The sequence below is a fragment of the Lichenostomus cassidix genome, chromosome 2 (genome assembly GCF_008360975.1).
Source record: "Lichenostomus cassidix isolate B80296 chromosome 2, HeHo_3.0, whole genome shotgun sequence".
In the NCBI taxonomy this organism is placed as follows: Eukaryota; Metazoa; Chordata; class Aves; order Passeriformes; family Meliphagidae; genus Lichenostomus; species Lichenostomus cassidix.
The window spans coordinates 83605981-83619411 of record NC_139482.1 but is presented as its reverse complement, the minus strand read 5'-3'; the positions used below and the strand labels follow the sequence as shown (position 1 = coordinate 83619411).

The 13431-nt window shown below is 36.9% G+C and overlaps 1 long non-coding RNA gene across 1 annotated transcript; it reads left to right on the top strand.

Annotated features, from left to right (window-relative positions):
• The first annotated feature begins 2105 nt into the window (after positions 1-2105).
• On the top strand, positions 2106-12911 carry LOC146441699 (uncharacterized). The gene is made up of 2 exons (XR_014850475.1): positions 2106-2202; positions 12768-12911. It is a non-coding gene; the product is annotated as an uncharacterized LOC146441699 (long non-coding RNA).
• Positions 12912-13431: the final 520 nt, after the last annotated feature.

The following is a 13431-nucleotide window of genomic DNA, read 5'->3' as shown; positions in this document are numbered from 1 at the left end:
GTCATTTATTGCACTTCAGAGTTAATTGTGTGATACCATATTCCATAGTTAATATTACTAGCAAACATGGGCTTGGTGTTGCCTCAAGTATAGACAGTATTAAGCCTGTTCATTTTTTGGGTGAACTACTACCTGCTTAACTATGGAAAGTTCTTAGTTCTTCAGAGAATTGTTTCATATATCCATGTTCTTACAGCAAATTGGAATACATTTTTTGTCTACTATAGACTACATTAATAAAATATTGGTACATTTTGGAAGGTATCACATTATAGAGAAACTTAAAACAGTTTCATTAAGTCAGATGAAAGGCATATCAGACATTACATGCATGCTTTGATCATGGCAAATAGCAGAAACTCACAGAAAACATTAGGAACTGAGTGGGTAGATAGCAATACCAGTTCTCTGTTGAGAGCAGCATCCATGGGTTACATTCACCCACAGTTCAAAGATTACATAAATCACGGGTCAGATTTTTGTAATTAAAGGTCTGGTGTGGATTTTCTTCAGCAAACTTCAGCTGATTTTTGAAGTCTTGAAAACATGCAACGCTCACAATATCCTCGAGGAAGGATTTCTTTGCCTTACCTGCATATAGAGACAATAACCTGGTTGGGTTTATTTTGCTTGGTTTGAATTTATCTCCTGCTTTTTTAGATTTTTTAAAGTTCTGTTTTAAGTTTCTATCTTAATTTCACTCAAATAAATGAGACACTGTCATGTTCATGTGAAACCATTAAACTTAATCTTTCTGACTGGACTAGAGTAGAATCACAGCATCACACCCATGGTGTGTTCAAAAAAACTATGTGCTTATTTGCAACATTACTTGGACTCATAAATACCCATTAGGTACAAAGCACTGCAAGAAACATGTACATCATTTGACAGTAAATCAATATTAAATCTTGATATCTTTGATACCATTAAAGAGCTATCTTACTTTTTCCCCATTTCATACTTCAACTATCAGGTCTTCTGTTTTCTCACCTACTATTTTTACTTCACTACAACCAGTTGATGGATTTGCTGTCCTTTCTTCTGATGATAATGCCATCTACTGAGGCTGGCATTGCATTTACTAAGGGGATTAATATACATGAGGATCTGTGGTTTGTCTTTTTACCATGTAATTACTGAAATAGCTGTCCATCACTGATAGATGTCTAATACGTCCTATGAAGCTTACTTTGGATATACCAATGCCTCAAATGTGTTACAGAGGCAACTAAATGATACACAGCCTCTTTTAGGAACTGCACTACAGTTCCTGTAATGTTCTACATTAGTGCATTACAGTTCCTGTTTCTCTGCTTCAAAAATTGATTCTAATCAGTGAAAATAGTTGCCTGCCATTCCCAGAGACATGTGAATCATCAGCCTATGTCTTCTGTCCAAGAGTCTTCCTTTAATAGTAATAAAGAGAATGTGAAGAACTATGTACAGTGTTCTTAGGCAGCAATGTTTTCCATATTGGGTTTATTAAGCCTTCTCTGGTGCCGGAGCTATTCCTGATGAAACTGCTTATTGGGTGGGGTTTGTTTTGGTTTTATTTGGTTTTTTGTTTGCTTTTGTTTGTTTGTGTTAAAGCACTAGCAGGGTTCCCCAGAGCTTAGTATTTAGGCCAGTCCTGTCTAATATCTTTATTGATTGTGTGGATGATGGCATCCTGTGCATCCTCAGGAAGTTCACAGACAACAGTAAGTTGTCTTGGAGTGTTGATCTGCTGGAGGGTAGAAAGGCTCTGCAGAGGGTTCTGCACAGGCTGGATCCATGGGCTGAGGCCAATGGCATGAGGTTCAATAGGCCCCTTGCTGTCTCTGCTCCTCAGCTTCTTCATAAGAAAAGCTGGAGTGTAGTAGAAAACAGATCTTATTTCCCTGTAAACATACCAAGGGCCTCTTGATGTAATGAATAAATGACTAGCACATATACTCTACGTCCAAAGAGCAGGAAATTTCAGTCACTGGGAGGAGGATAACCAGCTGTCTTCTGTTTGTAGCAGCCAGGTACTGTCTTTTGATGGAATATTTGGGTGAGACCCTTGTTTTGCCCATGTAAAATTATTTTCTTGTCTTTCTTTCAGACTTGCATCAGTTCATGGTCAAACTCTCCTTGCTGCATTGACCTGTCAGCTTTTAATTTTAGCTTTGGAGATGCTTCCAGTAATCCCTTCAAACGGTGTGGTTACAAAAATAGGTGTGTTAATGTTCCCTTTGTTCAGCTCTTTGCTTGCATCTTTTTGCAGCACAAAGACAGATAAGAGCTTTAGCAACATAAATATATTATATGAGTACTATCTTTCTTTGCTTTCTGATGTTATTGTTGTATGACTTCATTTCCATATGGAGTATTTTGGGATGACATCGACTACGAAACATTACAACCATAAGACAATGATTTCACAGATAGTGTCAGCTGCCTGGAACCAGACCTGCTCTAACCACCACCTTTTATTTTCCCTCAGGATACCAAAACTAGAAATTTACACCTTTTTTTTCCCCTACAAATTTAAGGAAATTAGATATCATTATACATCTATTGTACAATTCCTTCATTGTAATTAGAGCCAGGCATCATTAAAAAAGACCTTACCAAAGGCATTCGAAATGTGGAAAGAGATTACACATTGGGTGCATGGATGGTGATGGCAGATGATGAAAATATCTTCACAATGGGTTAGACTAAAACTGCAGAGGAGAAAACCCTGAAGTATTAAATCCCAAAATGTTCTGGATGTACACTAAGTTTTTATTGTCTTTAAATATTTTTTCAAGTTACTACCTTTTTTTATTATTTTTTGAGAAAAAAGGTATGAATTTTTATTCCCCAAGTTCACAATTAAGTGTGTAAATGCTCATGAAGAACTTAAAATCAACAACACAAAGCAATATAATTTAAGACACAGACAATTTTTGGAAAGCTTGACATTTTAAATATTTCAGGAAATCCGTGATTTCTAAATCTGACAATTACTAAGTATTTCAATGGCTTACCTATGTGTGCAAACTGTATTATCAAAACCAGATCCTAACCATGTCATGTTGAAACATATTTTAAATTAATTTTTGTTCATTTTTGGGTTTTTATTATTTTATTTTGTTAGTCTGTATTTTTGTCAAGGGGAAACCTGATGGGTTTCTCACACAGTGTTTTTTGCAGATTCATGACAGCACAAAAGCACCACAGATGTCAGAATGGTGTCATTATGGAAACAAATTCTACATCTCCAGTGGAAACACCCCTCACATATTTTTTGCTCAAAACCACTGCCTGCTGTCTGCTCCAGCTTGCCCTGAATAATTTGTTAAATTTCCACTGTGTCTGAGGTAGCTTTATCTCTTCACAAATCAGTGTGCTGAGATTCAGTACATTTTACCCTGGGCACATTTATCTTACAACAACCACTTCCTGTTGTGAAGCAGAACTGAGGGGAACCATTTGTCTGTGTGCAGTTAAGACCTTGAACACAAACTGCTCCACTCTCAGAGCCCTCACTTGTTTGTGACCAAAGCCGCTACTTCCCAAACTGTGACTTTTCTTTCTATAGTGTAATTTGGGAAAAAAAAGTTGGTGAGTCCTTTCTTAATTTATTGTACTTATTATATCCTACCACCAGCTGCCAAATAATTTGTAGAGATGTATTATCTTTTTGTGAATGTGTCCTGAGAGAAAGACAAATGTAGAAAGGCTGTTTGTTAAATGTATGACAAAGAAAAACAAACATTGTTTCCTGGAGAGCAATTAAAATAGATCATCTCCCTTGGGTAAAGATTAATTAGACGAGAAGTAAAAGTAACATTTTTATTTAACCTCGGGAAAAAAAATCATTAATTGATACAATACTCTCAGTACAATAGTAATCAATTGAATGTTTAATTACATAAGTTCAGCATAGTTCAATGTGAAGCTTGGCTTTACCTTCAATATTCTGATCCTCTTCCAGGATTGCCTTTCAAACACCCTCAAACATTTCCATGCCCACACTTTTAATTTAGACTTCTCTTGATTTCAGCTTCTTAACTCAAAACCGGGGTGCTTCACTTCTGATTCAGGGACCTGTATTTATCTTACTGATTCAGTCTTGGCATTTGTCATGTGAATGGGAACCCATCAGTATTTCTGTGTCTAATTCCTCTTTGTTTTATTAGACATCCCATAATACATGCCAGGGTGACTAAAACTTTAAATATTAAGGGAAAAGAAATGGTGGTAATGTGCTTTGTAGAACAGTGAAAGACTACTCACTGACAACAGAGGAAATCTGAGCTTCTTTTCTTAGCTTTTGGGGTTATTTGACATAAAGCAGGCCAATGTGTTTGTAGTAGCAGCTTTGCAAAGATTGAGATCTTCTATGGTGATACTCAACTAGTGTTTGGGAGAACTGTGGGATATGTTGAATTCTTTTGAGTGCAAATTCAGAAACACGGTAGTTTAAATAAATAGCTGAAGTCAAAAAGAAGAATGGATGTGAATGCCAAAGAAATTACTACATCTGATAGCCCAGAAAGAAATTGAATGAGGCTCATATGAGATGCATCTCCAGCAGTGCTACTTGGAGAAATAATTTTTCACCACAATTTCCAAGCACAGTCACTCCTCCTTAGGAGCATGTAAGAGTGACTTTTTGTTTTTATTTATTGGAAGAAGCTGGTGCTCAATATTCTAAATTCAGATGAAACAAAGACAATCTCCTGCAGAGAGAATACTAACTAGCATCACCAAAGATGAATATTGACAGCAAAAACCTGAAGTCATTAGAATTTGATATGCTTTTAGCTCAGGAGTTGGGCTTGATGATCCTTGCAGATCCTTTCCAACTCAGGTTATGCTATGATTTTATGAAAAATCACTTTGTATAAAGCATTTTTTTTTTCTTTTAGATGTATAGTGCCTGAAGAAAATGTATGCAGACTCTTAAATTAAAAGTTACAGAAACTGACAAATTTATTAAAAAATTATACACTATTGTTAATCATAAATACCCAAATAACCTTGATGTTATTAAATCTCGTTATTTTTCTCTAGAAGGCAAAACCACTTTTGTTGTTCCACTGCTGTAATATTACTTACACTGCTTATATTACTTACAGAGGTCTTTGCTTTTCAGGGAAACATCACCTATATATGCACAAAAAGTATTTCATTACAGTGAAGATTTTAAATATCTAATTACAAAGTTAAAGCTAGACCAGAGCAACTCTATTACTTTGTATTTCTTCTAATGAACTTTTTTCTCCTCATTCCATTTCCAGGGAGCCCACATATAATGAGGGTGGCAAGAAGGCTTATTATCCTCAACATCTCAGTAATTAATTATCATAACTTTGTTAGTGATGATTTGGAATCCATCTCATTATTTTGAATCAGCAATGTAATTAGTGTCAATATGATTTCTGGCTGGTGAACTCCAGGTTACCAAAATCTTAACAGATTTTTTCTTTAGTAGTTTAATATTCTCCTCCTTGTATTTCTTTCTACATTTGTTTTTTATTTGCAAGATTTTCCCACTACAAAAATTGAAAAACACTCATTCAGATATCTGATATTGCTAATATGGAAATATCCCTCTAACACCAATAACTTCATCAATGATCCATTGAAAGTGAAACCATTAACAACAATTTGCAAACAAACTTTCTTAGCTGTAGTATTTGCAAGTGAAAAGTTGCAAAACAGCACTGTTTTCTTTGGGTTTTTTTTTGTTTTTTGAATCTTAAGTAAAAAATAGATGACATTCCACAATTTTGTTTTCATGATAAATAAAAATGGAGGCTGATTCTCCCACTTGATACCCAGTCTGGGTAATTGCACAGAATGTCACACAGTGGCCAAGGCTGGAAAGGACCACTGGAGGTCATCTAGACCAACTTCCCTGCTCAATGTCCACTACAGATATTACTTGGGATTGTCTTCCAAGTTAAAAGGAGACAAATGCTACACTATTCAAATTAAAAAGCAATGAATCAAATCTCTAAATTTCTAAAATATTTCATCATAATTTTTCTCATGAGGCACATTTTCCCTTCCTGCCTTGATCCATGGAATGAAGGAATACATTAGGAAAAAATCCACTGTTGATCATATGGGAACATCATATCTCAGTAATTAAGATATGACTGGGCTACACTACAGATTTTCTTTGCACATGTAGCCTGTGTCTGCACTGGAGAGATTAATAGTGCCAAGGAGCAGATAAAAGGGCCCATGGCATGATTTTTGGCTTGCTCAACTGGCCTGGTCTCAACTTTCATGCAAGGTGCTGGAGTTAGCCCTGTCCATGGACTTTTCAGTGGTCAGTGTGAGTGAGACTGATCTGTCATAAAAGGGAGCTTAATACTACGGATGCTGCTGCTGTTTGAAAGGTGATCTCAGTGTCAGGTAACAAGCATTTCAGGTAAAGCACTACTAAGCTTCAGAAGAAATATTACTTTACTAATTAATTTAATCTCAGATTGATCAGAATGCTTAGACAACAAAGAAGTTCTTGTTCTCTGTCCCGCTCTAAGTTTAATAGCCTGTATTAATTATATCCTCTTATTTTTTCTCCTCCAAAGCCAACCAACCTTCCAAAGGTTGGTTTTTACTCATTTCTATAAAGTAAATTATGAAGTGTTGGTGTAATTTCTTCTTGATGTGATATGAATACCAGAGACTGAAAGATATCCTGGCTAAATGACAATGTTTGTCTGGCATAAATGGATAAGGTCTTCTCTTTGTAATGTAATCAGTCTGATTTTGTTCTCACACCAAATCAATCGGGGACAAATCCTTTGAGTGATATGGAGGGGAAACCTCTTCCTTTCATGTCATTGTGAGTCACTGCAGTTACACCATTTTACAGGGTGAAAACTGCAAAAAAATATCTTCTTGTTCAGGGGAGTTGTGGAGGGTTGGGTTGTGTGGATTCACGTGGTTTTTAATAACAATGTGTTTAGATGGAAAAAAAAACAATCTACTTTGGTTGTCTTCTGTATTTATTAGCATTTCTTTTCAGAAGTTAATGCAACAAGAAGCTTTTAAACATATACATGACCTGGACATTCATTGTTAATACAGATAGTCAGGAAAAAAAATGTCCAAATGGCCAACACCAAATTAAGTATTTATTTTTTCTGCATTAGGGGCCAGAATTCTTTCAAAGCATTATTGTAAACCCCATGTATTGTAACCAACGTATGGTGACAAAAAAAGGCCTAGAACAGAACATGAAGGGGAAGCATGTTTGAGATCAACTGCCTCTAGCATTGGTTGACTACATCCTTTGGTCTGCCCAAATAAGTGTTCATTACTAAGTTTCGTATTCACTTTTACAATGATATAAAGACCATAAACATTACATAAGCTCCCCATCTCTGATAAAGGTGAATATCAGACCTATCTTCACCCTTTTTCTGCATGAGTTTAAATTATCCACATATTGTGTCATTGAGACTTCATTTGTTTTCTCCCTAAAACAATACCAATTTCCCATGGCTAAATTATGCATGGAATATTGCACTTCAAAATTTGGTTAATGTAATACTCAGAAACAGCAATCTGGCATTTTTACTATCTCTAAAATAAAAGTATATAGTCCATAGCAAAAAAATAGAACCCAATAAAACAAATTATATGTGGACACAAACAAACAGAATTATTGACTGAGAACACAGACAAAGGGCAAGGTAAACTGACAAAAAGTATTTCAACAACCTGAACAGGGAGAAGGAATAAAGACAATTCCTTCAATCATTGCAAATTGCCCCAACAGAGTCCAATTTATCTCGTTTTCACTGTAGGATTTTGTCACTGAGATTTCCCAGGATTTAAGATAATACAGATCTTAGCCTTAACAAAAAGGAGTCTACAACTGCTTTCTATGCTGGAAGTGTAAAATAATCCTCTAACTACTTTTGTCTAAAGATTGAATGACACCTTCAACTACAGTATCAGCACTGTAAAACTGAACAAAGAGCTTTTATACACTATTGTTCCAGTAATGTGTGCATTACAGTCCCTAAGGGTGTATTTATGGGGAGAGCCCAAATGATTCCAGAGGAGCTATAACTGCTTTTTAAATCAATGATGCATGGGCTGAGGAGTCCCTAAGTGCTCATTGACACTGTCATGCCAAACAGCTCCCTTGACACCTGCATTGAGGGAGATCTTCCATTTTCAGTGGTAGACAGGGAACCTGGTTACAACAACCTGGCTACAGCACTGCCTCTCTTAAGCTCTAATCACCCCAATATTACCACTGAATTAAAAATTCTATTAGCAAGTGTAGATACTGAAAAACTTACTCAGTGTCTGCTTTGCAGTATAATTAAAGGCAGTAAAAATACTAACACAAAAAATCCTGGGATTTTTAATTAATCAACATTTTAAAGATCTGTTCCTCATAAGTAGGAGAAAGAATGTACTAATTTATTTTTAATCTAACTTTTAAAACAGGTAGAACAATTATCATTTTGCCTTTCTGGAGCTTAATAAGGTTCTATCTGTCCCCCCTGCTCTGAACTAGTTTGAAGGAGGTAAAACACATGTACATGGTACATACATAGGATTTTTTCCCCAAAAGACAAAGGAAAAAGAAACTAGATAGATGCATGTCTCCTGATGGAAAAAATTTACTTTCTTTGATAAGATATGAAAATTGTTGAAAACCACATGTTTACGCATAGGCAAAAATAAAAATCCAGGAGCATTATATATAAAACTACATTGTGTACATTCTAAACTATGCATATATATTTCAGTATTAGTAATGCAATTTTCAACACTTCTTGTACATCTTAGTAGTAAAAGCTGACATTAATCACATTCTTCAGGAGTTACTCAGACCCTAATGCAGGAATCTTGAGTTTATATGTACAGCTATAACTGTCACAAGAGTGGGAGAAACCTGTAGTTATCCATTTTTCTTACATTTTGTATTAAATAAGTGTTTTTACTTGCTTGGGGGCAGCCTGTAGTTCTGCACATCAAACAGGTGCCTTGTCTAGAGCAGAGGATTGACACCTCACTGAAGGGCTGTCACTGAGCCACCATGGAGATCCCATTGACTTTGATTGGCCTGGAAGCTGCTGCTAACCCTGGGGAAGGGAGTTTGGCTTGTACATGAGCCGGCCTGACAAGGACAATGGGAATAGGAATGTACCTATTAAGAACATGACATATTGGAGGGACGAAAATTAAACTGTGAAGTGCAGGCATCTGCTCTTTGCACACAGTCTTGGACATCGAAGGTCTTCATTATATTCAAAGGTCAGTTAATATTTGCAAAGTTCAAGTGAAAGTAAAATATTTGGTTGAGATTTTTTAATGTATTTTTCTGCGGCGGCTACTTCTGAAGTCATGACCAGAAGTGCTTTAAATGCCACAGGAAAGTTTGTTCAGTGAGGAGAAGGGCTGTCTTGAGCAACACAGGAGATGAATTTGGGCTTCTGGAAGTCGACTCAGGCGAGAGAACGAGATGAGGTCTCTTCAGCTTTATTTGGGGTTACATAGGGGATAGGAGAGTTTGGAGAGACATCTGAAGAGCCCTGAACAAAGGCTCTACAACAGTTTATAAGGGCACATAACTAGGCGGGTTTACAAGTTTTCAGAACAAATAGAAAAGTGAATACAAGTAATTTACAGTCTAAATTTACCAATGTCTAACTCTGAGATATGCATGCATCGAGTGGTTGGAGAGAGATAACGGGCCTATACTATCTGTAATACTTTTCTGGGAGGTTGCTGGGATAATCCATCTCTTCTTCACTTTCTTCTGGCACTTCTCCCATTTCATCCCAATCCTCCACATTCTCAAGGGCACTGAGTTCTATCTCAGCTGCTTGGGCCGTAACATTTTTCCTTTTTATTTCCTTGAAGAATTTAAACTGGGAGTACCCAATATCCCCATACAATGTTCAGGTGTGCCATACTGCTTGAGGTGTCTCTGACAACCAAATATTACTTTGTTTGCTAAACCAGTCAGATATAATGCCAAGTCTGGAAGTATGTCTTGGAGCCCTCCAGCTGACAATCAGTGAATAAATTCCACTTGTGTCTAATTTGTATGGAAATACCTGGGATTTGAAATATTTGAAATCAGTTGTGCTGTACCAAACCGCAACATCTCATGTTTTGAACTGTACAGTCATTAATTTTATGCAATCAGGCTTTCAAGAATCAGTAACCTTAGAGAAGGATGATATTAGCTGGACAATATCTGTTAGTAGCACAGTGGCCATGGTTTTGTTAAATTAGTTAATTTAGTTCAAGGGAACTGACAGTGGTGATACAATCAATAAATCAAGTGCATGATTTTTTATTTTTGTGTAACTTTACTTTTTCATTCACCATTCTCCAAAGGAATATATTGGTTTCAAGTGGAACACAAAATCTCATCTTCTCAGACCCAACCTGAGCAAGTTTATTTAGTGAAATTTGCTATCGAAACTACTGTTTAGGATCTCCATACAGTCCATAGCAGATTGCTGGAATCCCAAACAAACAAATAAACAAACAAACGTCTGTCTCCTAAAAAACAAAATGGCAAAGAGCATAATAGTATTCCCTTAAAAAGAATTGGTATCCAAGTCTAAGGTTTGCACTGACAAAATTAAAAGTTACATAACTTCTTCCTTAGGAGACCCCTTGAACCAGTCCTGTTCTTTGTCACAAAATGAACTGCTGGGAAAACTTTCATTTAAAAGAAAGTAAGATCTATTAAACCCTTCAAATTTAAGGTATAGACCCTGTGTTCAAACACCTCCTTCAAGAAACTGGATAAGATTTTCTGAAGAACAGATTTGTGAGTTGTCTAAGCTCATTTTACTGAACAAACTCTGGCTAGTGCAAGTGCATAAATAGTATTTGCAAGGGAGACTGAAACTTGAAAACCTACCTTGAAGGTGAATATCCTTATCAGTGGACTGCTGGAGCAGACTTTACTCTTCCACCTTCCTAGCAAACATTTATCTTGTAAAGTCAGAAGTTTTACATAGAAAACAGATTTCAGCAAAAAAATTAAGGTATATTTGCTTACTTACGTATTGGTATATAACATAAAATATTATTTTATTGAAAAGGAATTAATTCTTCACAGCATTCCATTTGCTTCTAGGAAACCTAATTGTTCAAGTTAAATCAAAATTCTATTCATTATAGTCCTATTCAATCAACATCTTTTATGAACCGCATACTGTCTAGTAATATACTTGAAATAATGAACATTAATTACTGCAGTGCAAGGAGAGGATGGGTTAAAAACCAATCAGTCAGGTCAAGAATGTTGTCATCCCAGATGAATTATTTATTCTTTGCTTATGACAAATAAAAAGATAGAGTTAGACTTGCCACTTGCAGGGGACATCTAACAGACTAAACTTAAATTCCTTACCTGGAAAATATCTTCCTTTGGGATCCCAGCGTGACCAGATTTGAGATGAACACCAAGGCACTGAACAGGGTTAGGTTGCCAATGCATACTTGCAAAAGTAAAATTGATTGCTACATAGTAGTTTTGGGAAGAAAAAGATAATAAAATAGTTTAGGTATCAAAGTCAAACACACGAAAATCTTGTTTGAATGCCTTCAAAGGCTTTTACCTCTGACTTACCTGTGACTAGTGCAGGAACATGTGTATAAAGTAGGCTGCTTCAGCAAGCACCAAAACGTGAGTGAAAATTAGACCACTTGAAGCATCATATCTTTGGTTATTTACTGGCTCCATGCTTGTATTTCAGAACACACAATGTCTCTTGATGGTATTTTTGTATTTCACTTTTTTTCTAATGATGTCTTGTTAAGTTTATCTTGAAAAAGGCAAGAAAGCCTTAAGAATTTCTTCTATCTTTTGCCATCTTGGCTTGAGGATGAGCTTCATTTTAATTTCCCTTTCCCTTTTCTCATTTTTGATGTAGTGATATTGTCTCTCAAGACCAGACCTCAGGAAGATTGCAAGGCAGTTTTCTCAAAGTGTGAGAACAGTGATATTACTGAAATACAACATTAGCTAACGCTCTAAAGAACAATGCAAAGTGCAAATAAAAAAAAAAAATCTTTGGAGACTTTTAAGCCACCTTTCATTCACACCATCATTTGGAACAATAAATCAGATTTAGCTTTTCCAAAGTTTAGTGTTTTACTAGAAACCCCTTTAAACCAGGTTCTATGTATTGTGCTCAACACTAGACTGGGGAGGCAGCCCATGGAGCTGAGAACATAAGGAGGAGGAGGAGGGGAAGCACTTTACAAAGGAGTAAAAAGCCCTTTCTTAACACTCATAGCCAGTCTCTAAGTCCTAGAAGTCATTCATGTCATTTGCATCCTGGTCAAGGCTCTACCCAAATATCCATTAGAGTTTCCATAATCATCAGCTGAGTTCAAAAATTGGATTGAGTGAGGACTTAATGTATCACATCATCCTTAAAGAGAAATGCAGCAGCACAAGGAAAGCAAGTGTGCTGGTTTCAGTTGGGGTAAAGTTAATACCCTTCACAGTGGCTGATATGCGGTTGTGTTTTGTATTTGTGCTGAACAGAGGACAGAATTGATACTATAGAGTTGCTTTTGTTACATGGTTTGCAGAGAGCCAAGGCCTTTTCTTCTGTTATACTGCCATGTTAGTGAGGGGCTTGGGGGGGTGGGACATGGGAGGTTGGGAGGAGACACAGCCAGGACAGGTGACTCCAACTGACCATGGGACACCATGCTCAGTGTATAAAGTGGGTGAAGGAGGAGGAAGGGGGCAGTGGGGAAAGGATATTTAGTGGTGGAATTTGTCTTTCCAGGTAACTAGTATGTGTGTTGGGACCCTGCCCTCCTGGAGATGGGTGAACACCTGCCCGCCCATGGGAAGCAGTGAATCCATTCCTTGTTTTAATCTGCTTGAATGCACAGCTTTTGCTTTCCCTATTAAACTGTCTTTATCTCAACCCACGAGTTCTCCAGCTTTTGTCTTCCTGATTCTCCCCAATCTCGCTGGTGGGAGAGTGCAAGACCATGAGGTTGTGTGGGGTTTGGTTGCTGACTGAGGTTAAGCCATGACAAAAAGTTATCCAATTCAACTGTGAATTTCCATGCTTTTGTGAAGGAAAAACATTATAACCCTGACATAACTATAGATTTTATTTAAAGCTATCAGACTGAAACATGCTGGAATCCTACAATTAATTTCTCTCAGCTTCTCATCATATGACTTACTCTCCAGACTCTTCACCAACTTAGTTGCCCTTCTCTTGGCACCCTCCAGCACCTTAATGTCTTTCTTGAAGTGAGAGGCCCAAAACTAAATACAGGACTCAAGATGCGGCCTCATCAATGCTGGATACAGCAAGACACAGCTGCCTAAGCACACTGCTGGCTCATGTTCCATTCCAATCACTGTGCCCCAGCCTATAGCGCTGTCTGGGGTTCTTGGGGCCGATGTGCAGAGCCTGCTACTTCGCCTTGTTG